Source organism: Macadamia integrifolia, chromosome 14 (genome assembly GCF_013358625.1).
Source record: "Macadamia integrifolia cultivar HAES 741 chromosome 14, SCU_Mint_v3, whole genome shotgun sequence".
NCBI lineage: Eukaryota > Viridiplantae > Streptophyta > Magnoliopsida > Proteales > Proteaceae > Macadamia > Macadamia integrifolia.
In genome coordinates, this window is record NC_056570.1 from 16821917 (window position 1) to 16832701 (window position 10785).

The 10785-nt window shown below is 36.1% G+C and overlaps 1 non-coding gene and 1 pseudogene across 1 annotated transcript; both read left to right on the plus strand.

Moving 5' to 3' along the window:
- The first annotated feature begins 27 nt into the window (after nucleotides 1–27).
- Nucleotides 28–1017, plus strand: LOC122060671 (annotated as a pseudogene).
- A 7808-nt stretch (nucleotides 1018–8825) lies between these two features.
- TRNAI-AAU lies at nucleotides 8826–8899 on the plus strand. The gene has a single exon. It is a non-coding gene; the product is annotated as a tRNA-Ile (tRNA).
- The last annotated feature ends 1886 nt before the right edge of the window (nucleotides 8900–10785 follow it).

The following is a 10785-nucleotide window of genomic DNA, read 5'->3' on the forward strand; positions in this document are numbered from 1 at the left end:
TGGGTGGGGGGGAAGGTGGGGGATGTTATGCTTACAGGTGTTTTATCAAGCTTTATATCTACAACTACACTAGCGGCAATTCTAGCGTGCTACTTGACAAGGAAATTATCATCACATGGATTGATGCCAAGAAACAATAATCAAATTGTTGAGGCTTTTCTAGGGAATTATGGATCCCTAGCTCCAAGAAGATACAACTTTTCAAACATAAAGAAAATGACGAATTCATTTAAAGAAAAGCTAAGCCAAGGTGGTTACGGTAGTGTGTTCAAAGGGAAGCTACCTGAAGGTTGTTTGGTTGCAGTGAAAATCCTAAATGACTCCAAAGGCAATGGAGAAGAATTTATTAATGAAGTTGCAAGCATTAGTAGGACTTCCCACGTTTGTATTGTCACTTTGCTTGGATTTTGTTTTGATTGCTTCAAAAGAGCACTTATCTGTGAGTTTATGTCCAATGGATCTCTTGAGAAATTCATCTACAACAAGAAAAATAGTGAAAACATGCCCTCACCTGGGTTGGGAAGACTACATCAAATTGCAGTTGGCATCGCTCAAGGATTAGAGTATTTACATCGTGATTATAATACTCGAATTGTGCATTTTGACATAAAACCTCATAACATTCTTTTGGATGAAGACTTTTGTCCAAAGATATTTGACTTTGGTCTTGCTAAACTGTGTTCCAGAAAAGATAGTATCATATCAATGGTAGATGCCAGAGGAACAGTACGATATATTGCACCAGAAGTGTTCTCTCAGAATTTTAGAGGAGTTTCACATAAGTCAGATGTTTATAGCCATGGAATGCTGGTGCTAGAAATGGTTGGAGGACGAAGAAATATTAATGCAGAAGCTGATCACACCAGTGAAATTTATTTTTTTCATTGGATATATAAGCATATTGGACAAGGTACGCATTTACCATTAGACATGACTATAAGGGAAGAGGAAGAAGAAACAGCTACGAAGATGGTTTTAGTAGGTTTATGATGCATACAAATAGATCCAACAAATTGACCATCAATCAACAAAGTGGTGAATATGTTAGACGGTACCCTTGAATCGCTGCCAATTCCCCCAAACCTTTCTTTTCTTCTCCTCTAAGACAGGTAACCTGCATTTACCTTTTATAAATCATCAGGGTTAACACAATAGATTTCCAAAAAATAAGTTAATAAAATTACCAGGTTTCACAGTTGCCTTTGGTCGATATTTTAAAAATTTTCCATGGCTTGCTAATAATGCGGTCACGCCGTTCATCACTGAAATCTCAGGTGTCATCTGGTCGTTAGAAGCTTGATTCCGTCTATTCCTTGTCACACATGGCCCACCAAAATTGCAGAACCCATGCTCCACATCTTACCAAAGACGGCAATGCAGTGGAAAAGGATTTGAGTAGCCATCGAGTCATTAACTGTATCCCCACACAAGTTTCAATAGGCTAAAGTTAGGATATCAACTGCTTGAGAAGTGAACAATTGCTATTACTGATTTGGTTCTAAACTAAAATCTGTTATTTTCTATTTATCATTGTAATATTGAAAGTTTTCCTTTGAAAACCCAATAGAAGAAAATTGATATTGAGAGACGCTCCTATTTCTCTTATCTCACAAGTAGTGCGTGAAATCATCATTCTTATCATATATGAATTTGTATTATTATTATTATTATTATTATTATTATTATTACTATGGGGGTGCTTACAGCTGTTGTATCAAGCTATACATTTGGCTGTTATTTTGGTGCCAATTTTTCTATATCATGTGAGAAGAAAATTAACCTCAAAAGGATTGATGACATTTTGGAAGAGAAGAACAAGAAATACTAAAAATCTTGAGGCTTTCCTAAGGAATTATGGATGTACGACGCCCAAAAGATATAGTTATTTAGATATCTAAAAATTACAAATTCAATTTAAAAAAAAAAAAGTTGACCAATGAAGTTATGGTGGCGTATTCGGGAAGCTACCCGATGGATGTTTGGTTGCAGTCGAAAGTCCCAAATAACTCTTAAGGTTAATGGAGAGGAATTTATTAATGATCCCATGTTTATATTGTCGCTTTGCTAGGCTTGCATTTCTTTTTTTTATTTTTTGACTAACAACGGGTATTCAGACCTTCGGCCTTAATAGTCTTGCAAGCGCTAGGCTCTTGTTTCATTGGCTCCAAAAGAACACTTATCTACGAGTTCATATCTAATGGATATCTTTAGAAGTTCATTTACATCAAGAAATCAATGAAAATATGTCCTCACCTTGATTGGGAAAGGCTATATCAAATTGCAATCGACATTGCTCATAGATTAGAGTATTTAATTGCAATACTTGTATTTTGCATTTCGATATAAAAATCTCATAACATTGTTTCAGACGAAGAATTTTATTCAAAAATATTTGATTTTGATCTTGCTGAAATATGTGCTAGAAGAGATATCTGACTTTTCAACATTGCTTTGGTTGGGCAGCGGGCACCCATGTGGGTTGTGGATGCAGACTCGACTGGAACCAGCCAATTTAAGTCTGCGGGGGGAGCTTTTGTAACTGAGAGTCGGTTGTCGGACAAACCCAAATCTCACCATACATTCCCACTATATTATATCTTTTGATCATTTTTTTAGTGCTGTCTGATTCAATCTCTCTAAATTCTAAGTGGATGGATGAGCAGATCACCAAGGCCATGTGATGCAAACCGTCATCAATCTCAACATGCTTAGTGGAGAGAAGCATCCTCCCCTTGATCTTCTTGGTTTTCCTATTACTACTATCATAATTATTAACAATTTTATACGGTAACAAACATGTTGTGATAATTATACTTAACGATCATAAGTTTATCCATTAATCGGTTTAAATGATTACATTTAATATTTGACAAACTGTGCAATGTGTAATGGAGGTTTTGGGGTTGAAATTGTCTGTAATTTCGATCTCGTATAATTTCATGAAATATCATCTTCAGGGGATGACACGTGTATTGATATTAATACAATGATTCAAATCTGGTACAATTAATAAAACCTTAAATCAGTAAAAAAGTATTTAAATTAAATTTAGACTATTATATTAGTATCATTACAAGTGTTACCTAAAAATGATATTTCACAAAATTATACGATAATTAGAATTGCGGACGAAAGGCAAATGGTCAATAAAAATGGAAGGGTTTGGGCAACTTCGCGGCGAAAAGGCCATCACAAAAAGGAAAAAGCTGTCGTTTCTGACGTCCCAGACAAGACGTTTTGGACAAAAGCCCTGTTGCTAATGACTTTCCAATGTAAGAACGTAAGCAAAATCCAAATGGTTAGAAGAGACAGAAGACAGAAAGGTGTGGGGGAAACTCCTGGTTGAACTATATACGTGTCGATTTAGCTTTCCACAGCCCCACATTCTGATTGATCTCAGTCAAGTAACGCGCCTGCCAGAAGCCACCCTCTTCTATTCTTCGTCATGGCTAGGGCGTAGGGTTGTCAATGGGCGGGTTGGGTTGGGTTTTTTGAAACCCAGTCCAACCTAAAGTCTCTTGACATAATCTGAGCTTTATTCAATTTTAAGTCGGGTTAGGATATCTTAGCTCAGGTCCAGTCTTGTTGGGTTTAGCTCAACCTAGCTTAGTCTTGATGGATCCTAATTGAGCTCAACTTAACCTAATCTAACTCAGTCTAGTACTATTAATTATTTGGTTGTTTGATCTTGATGCATTATAAAGGTTAAAGACTAAAATTTATGTATATATATGTAGATTGTGAAAAAACGAAAGACTTTTCGCAAATATTTTTCAATAAGTATCCATTTATAATTATTAACATATTTATATTATTATATACTTAATATACAATGTTCGGTTGGACTGGGTTGGGTCGGGTTGGTTGAGACCTCAACCTAGGACCAACCCAACCTGATCTTAGACTTGAAATTCTCAATCATAGCTCATCTTATGGGCCGAAATCTCAGCCCAAGCCCTGTTCGAGTTCAGGGCAGGTTCGGACTGATCGAACTTTTTTGAAACCCCTAGTCATGGTAGTAGCGATTGAAATAATGTATTCTAACATTGAGTTTGGTTGTTAGAAAATAAAATAAAAATATATATTTTTAAATATTTTAAATTTTAAGAGATACAAAAATCAATTATTTCATTATCATGACAAAATGGCAAAGTCCCATCTTTCCTTTTCCCTTTGATATTTTAAAATCTCCATATTACCACCAGATACCCTCCCTTTTCCTACCATGTTCCCCCTCCACAGGCTAAGCCAACTAGGGGTGTCAACCGGTCGGGCCGGTTCGATTTCGATCGGGCTTAATCGGGCTTGAAGACTTTCAAAGGCTACACCGTGTCCGTCCATTTAACTAATCGGGCTTAGTTATTGAAGGCATGGTACACTTTATATTCGGTCGATCGGTCTCGGGTTATAATCGGGCCACCTTAATCGGGCTTTAGTCGGGCCTTAACCGGGCTACGGACATGTTTAATGTTAAACGGGTTTTAACCGGTTTTTAAACGAGCCCTTTTTAAAATGTGCTATTATATTCCGGCCCACTCATGGAAGCCCAAAAAAATGACAATAAATCAATAAATGATACCAAATATAACCATTATTTAAAATGTGAACATGTCTTTACTTTTTAGTTTTTATTCTTTAATTTGTGGGGTAAAATAGGTATTCTACAATCATTAAAGAGTCGGGCCAAGTCGGTGCACAATAGGCCAGTCTCGATCGGGCGTTATTCGGTCGGTCTCGATCGGGCGCCCGACAGTCCAAGTAGCAAAATCGAGATCGACCATTTATAAACGGGTCGGGCTCAAGCCCGACACATTTAATAAACGATCCGAGCCAGGCCGGTCTATAAACAATCGATCCCAGTCAGTTTAGTCGGATCGGGCCACGAATTGACACCCCTAGATGGAATGTTGGGTTGAGGGTCTCGTCGGCAAAGATTGAGAGAATTATATTTCGCTTTTATGTCTAATCTACTGCTAAGAGGTGAGAGGTGAGAGGTGAGAGGTGAGAGGTGAGAGGTGAGTTTTCTGAAGTTTTATTGTTTCTCCTAGGCATTCTATATTTATGTTGAGCAAGCGAGTTTTTCTCGGCTGACATGTCTTCCTTTCGAGCAAATTCATCATTTCGAGATGAACCCAGTTAAATTCTACTCAGAAAATTTTCTGGTGTTTTAATTTTGGTACAACAATGTCTGACTTTCTGTATTTTATTTTGGCCCTTGGGGGTTCTGATAAGAAATGGATTTTGAAGAATAGAAGAACTGAATTTCGAGTTTCAAAAGACACCAAATGAAGGAGAAAGAAAGAGAAAGGGAAAAGAAAGTATTTGCTTTTTCATGCCTTTTCACTGTACATTTCCTGGCTCTTACATTTCTTGCCTCTTTATAGAGTCCATTAGCTAATCCTAATCGTACAATTGAATTGGTTATTTCTACACACAAGTTGCTACAAGTTGCTTCCCTAGTTGTCATTGTCAAGCCTCACCCACTCTCTCTACTTCTTTACTATGCCATACATAGTCCTTTGTTCACATTGGATCCTTTCTAAGCCTTGCTGTCCTTTTTTCTTGTGCAGATGATCTGGCTGGCATTATTGGGTTTGGTGAAGTCTCTATTACATAATCTGTTAAGTTTGTTTGGAATTCTTGACCCGTTTTGAAGATTGACTTGATCCGACATATTTTGGTAACAATCCGAATGAAAAGTTTTCTGAGATCTATAATGGAAGCAGAGGGGTTGGGCCGATAGGCCCAAGCCCGGAGCTCATTACTGATCTAGTATGGGGGTGCGATCGACCGGATCGACTGCCGCCAGATGGGTCAACCCGTGACTTGGAATATATATATATATATATATATATGTACTATTGCTTGCTGAGAAAGTCATTGTATTTTGAGGTTTTTTCGAGCTAGGATTTCAGGGCGAGTTTTCTCGCCGCTGCTTGGGTGTAATCTCTCTTCTGCATAGTGAAACATCTTCTTCTTCGTCTGAGGATGTAGCACACCACCCTGGTATGTGAACTCCATTAAATCTCTGTGTCGTGCGGATCTATTGTCTCTTTATTTTTTGTGTTTCTTGGTGTTTGATCTAACATAATCCACATCCTCACTCCCTTCTTCTATTGTTGCTATATCGTTACTTGATCTGCTTATGATCTTCACCTAATCTAACATCATAGGGGCTGTACAAAGTGTATCAAGCTCTTTATTCATTTCATCATCTTTTAGAGCAAATTATCATTTTGAGATGAACCCAGTTTAATTCTACTCAAAAAAAATTTCTGGTGTTTTAATTTGGTATATCTATGTTAGACTTTCCGTATATTATTTTGATCATCGTGGGTTGTTTAATTGTGTCATCATCTGTTGAGCAGGGTATCTCGATTCCTGCTTTTTTGCGCTCTTTCTGTGATCAATGTTTTATCTCTGTTTCCATCCATTGATGGAGGAATCTCTTTCTGCCCAACACAACAGAGGTCTTCCTTGATATTATGGAAAGGAGGAGAAAGAGACTGCACTTTACTGGCAAATTTGATATCTAGACTGTATAATAGGGAAGTGATAGTCAGGGACCGGACTCGCTTCCACCATTTCACACATGGTTCATGTTCATCTAAAGATTTCTGGTGAGAATTCTCTGGTGTAGGGGCAAGACCTGGACCACAGCAAATCCATGGGTAACATCATTTTTTGCTGCAGTAAGTCTCGAACCCGAGACCTCTTCGAGAGGAGGAATGCTGCCAGCCACCTGACCAAGGAATCCCTCTTTTTCGTTGAACATATTTGAAATGATCTGGACTCAAAAACGATAAGAACGGTCAACCTATAAGACTTAACTTTAGCCTTATGGATAGAGGTGAAGTAAAAAGGTCTTTTAAGAAGTTAAATGTTACTGTTATCTTGGGCTGGACAAACAATATATGATTTAGGGATTAAATAAATATTTTTGAAATGGATGTAAATCAAATTTAAAATCCACTAATCTTGTAATTACTTTTCTTATCTTGTGCATCTAAGTAATTTTCCCAAAGAATTTTGTCCAGAAATGTGGCCTATCTCTCTCATCTCCTTGGAAAATACATCATTACCCTTTGCTTGGGAGAAGAGATATAAATATTATGCCAATGCTCCCGGACAAAAAATCACTTTCCAAAAAAAATCTAAATGATAAATTCAAGAATTGAATCTGATGCGTGATTGATAGATTGTGTGTGCATAATTTTTCCTTGACGCACATATAAAACATGTTACACATTATGCTTAGTTTAGGACAATGTGGGTCTAAAGTTACAAATTCCAAGTGAGAATTAAGTTTCTAATTTTCCACCTAGAATTTCAGTAGGTTGTTGAAAAGTACTTTAGATAGAGGGACATAAGGAAACGAATTTATTTTTTTAACAACTAATATGCCTATAAAAAAAATAAAAAATAAAAAGGAGAAAATGTTTAACAGTTAGGGGTGGACCTATGGGGTATAATGTAACTTATTCTTTAGGGAATTATACAAATTGTGTAACAATTTAATTTAATTTTTTTTTAATATGACAATTTTAATAATTTCACAATGAATCCCACTTAATATATATTTATTGGATTGCATAATAAGTTACAAAATTTCTCCAACTACCATAATTAATTCAGCCAATAATTTCAAGGGAGACCAAATCCTACACGTCTGTGGTAAGAACTTTTCTTGCACGCCCCACCTTAAAATGCCAAGTGCCAACTAGTGTCACATGGAAAATCAAAATGGGGTACCATATTTTGTTTATAGGTAGACCCTGATCCCTTCTCACATGCAAGTTTCAATTCTATCAAAGTTTGTCATATGGCAAAACTGAGCTTTGAAAATCCAAGGTTATAAGAGAGTGCATAGAAATGCTCAGACTAAGGGCATTAATTGGTTCAATTTTGGTTTTTTGGTTCAAGATATGACATGTAGAAATCGAAACTGAATTGATATTATTCTTTAAACCAAAACCAAATAGGCCCGTTTTTACACACACACCTAAGCATGCGTCTGCTAATGAGGTAAAAATCCACCTATACAATTTTTTTTGCCAGTTTGTGCACAACTCAATTAATCTGGGAAGAGCGCAGCAACCCACAGCCACGGTCTCCACTTAAATTGCAAATGCATAGATTGGGAATTGAACCTGAGATCGTACACCTATCCACACAATCCTCAATTCACTCTAACCATCTAAGCAACCCACGGATGAATTTGGCTTATACAAAGAATGTGATCTATCAATGAAAGAGAGATTTTGAGAATCTTTGAGAATCACTTGCAATACAAGTTATGGAACTTCAAAGTTTATTTCTTTCTTCCTCCTTTGAGTGCATCTCAGTAAGAGAAGTATCATGCACACAACAATAGGAAAAAGAGCGGACGAAGATTCTAATATTTTATAACCAAACAATTGAATCTCCCATTAAGGAAAACCCCTCAATTAACTTAATTATTATGGAATGTGTCAATTATTTAGATTCTAATCTAATAAATAAATTTAAATTAAATCTACGAAATATTTGACAGATTACTAGATTCTTAATTGATCATGTGGGACACACTAATAGGATAAAATCCCCACAACCACCTTGATGAGAGTCAAGTCAGAGATGGTAGCATTCAAAAAATAAATAAATAAATGCAACCTATTTTGTTTTTCTAGGTTAACAAATAACCATGGAGATGGTGAAGAAGAAAGCGTGAAGCAACAAAAAGTAATCTTACCTAAAGCAATAACGCCACAAAAGCAACTGAAAATGAAAATATGAGATTTAGATTAAAGAGTCAAGTTGTATATGTGTCGCCATACATAACAAGTGGCCTATTAGCTCAGTTGGTTAGAGCGTCGTGCTAATAACGCGAAGGTCACAGGTTCGAGACCTGTATAGGCCAATTTTTGATTTTTTTTTTGAATTTATATTTTTCTGGTTCCAGTCCCTTTGGGTATTTTTAGATGAAAGGTAAAATAGTTTAAAGAATATTTTTTTTGATGGAATGAAAGGGTATTTCTATCCAATCCTAGTCGATCTGGATTGGTATCGACTTTGTCCAATTCTGTTTACATTTTTTTTAATGGAATGAAAGGGTATTTCTATCCAATCTTAGCCGATCTGAATTAGTATAGACTTTTTCCGATCTTGTTTCCTAGTACTAAGTTCTCAAACTAGGTAGGCAAAGGAAAGATAATGGAGAAAAAAAATATGAGCATATCTAACATGCCAGATTTTGATCTAATGAATTACACAAAAGTAACAGCTTTTCTTTTGAGGTGGGTTATGATAATAGTGTGGCTTCAAAATTTTATGATGGGGAAAGGAATGCTTCCTAAGTAATGCAGCCCTAATGCCCAAACATTGAAGCTGACATAATGACCCTCTCACCCCTAAAACCCAAATCCCCACCCACTTTTGAAGCCCATGTGCACTGCTTCATTGGTCCCTACTCCCTACACTAACTCAAAGGCCATGCGCCATGGAGCACTTTTTTCCCCATTTTATAATATGGGACTTGACTTTTGAACAGCTTTTCCTCCTTATGACAAAACTTGGAAAGAAAATGGATGCTACATTATCTTCTATCCAATGGACTAATAGAATATTGGGCAATTACCATCATTTCCTATACTTAAACCATATTTACTATAATTCCTCTACTTCAAATTTTTTTCTAATTCCCTTAATAAAGTTTATTTCTACCACTCTTCTCGTTTGATAATTTAAAATTCCTGAATTACCCCATACCAACACTCTCTCTTGACGTAATCCCCATGGAATGTCAATCACATTCATGTCCCTATCTGGTGCTATGTTATAGGCTGTCAATTAATAAATGCTGTTGTAGACAGCCAGTTCTGAGTAGAGCCGAAGTAATCAAAGCTCACTAAAATTTAACTGGAGCTGCCTTCTTACCAAAAAAAGGAATTTGGCCTGGCCCAGGTGGCCTAGGAAAATCACAAAGAAGTGAACTGCATGCCCAACCCACTCAAAATTCATTTTTTTTTTTTTTTTGTTACAAAAAATTCACTTTGTGGGAAATTCCATCCCATACCTGTGACGTGTGGTTCTCATTTTTTTTTATTTTTTTTGGTACGAACAAGTGAACAAACCTATGTAATTCACCTTTACACCCCCAACCCCCAAAAAAACATCTATGTAATCAACGAATTTAGGAATAACAAATAGGGGGTGACTTTTCAGTATGGGAACGTGGTCCTTACACAAGTATCGAGGCCAAATTGAACACACATAAAAACATCAATCGAGACAGGACTTTTATCTTTCATTTGGGGTGGACCATTATTCTATCCCATCTAAGTGCAAGCATCACATTATTGGATAGAGCATTTTTTTATGGATTTGGTTCTTTTGTGACATAACAAGTTGTTTGATGCGCATTTAATGCTCATAAATGCTTTAGTTTACATGCGAGTGTCTCGGATTTTGTGCCTAAGTGTTCTGACTGTAACCATTAGATACACACCAAACACCATGTGGTGCCACATAGGAGACCAATAACTTATTTCACCTAATAAATATCAGTTTTTACTTGGGAAAAAATAATCAATAAGTATATTGGCTCTGTTTAGCTGTAAATGAGAATTTAATGGAAAAAAAAGTGAATTTTTCATATTTAAAAAAAATATATTTGTAATCATTACCACATGTCATTCAATTTGATTGTATAAATTAATTAATTTTTTTAACCAAATTTAGTAATGATATATTTTACATATAATTTTTAATTTATATGTTAAACCCAGGGTTTTGGATGCAAAGTGA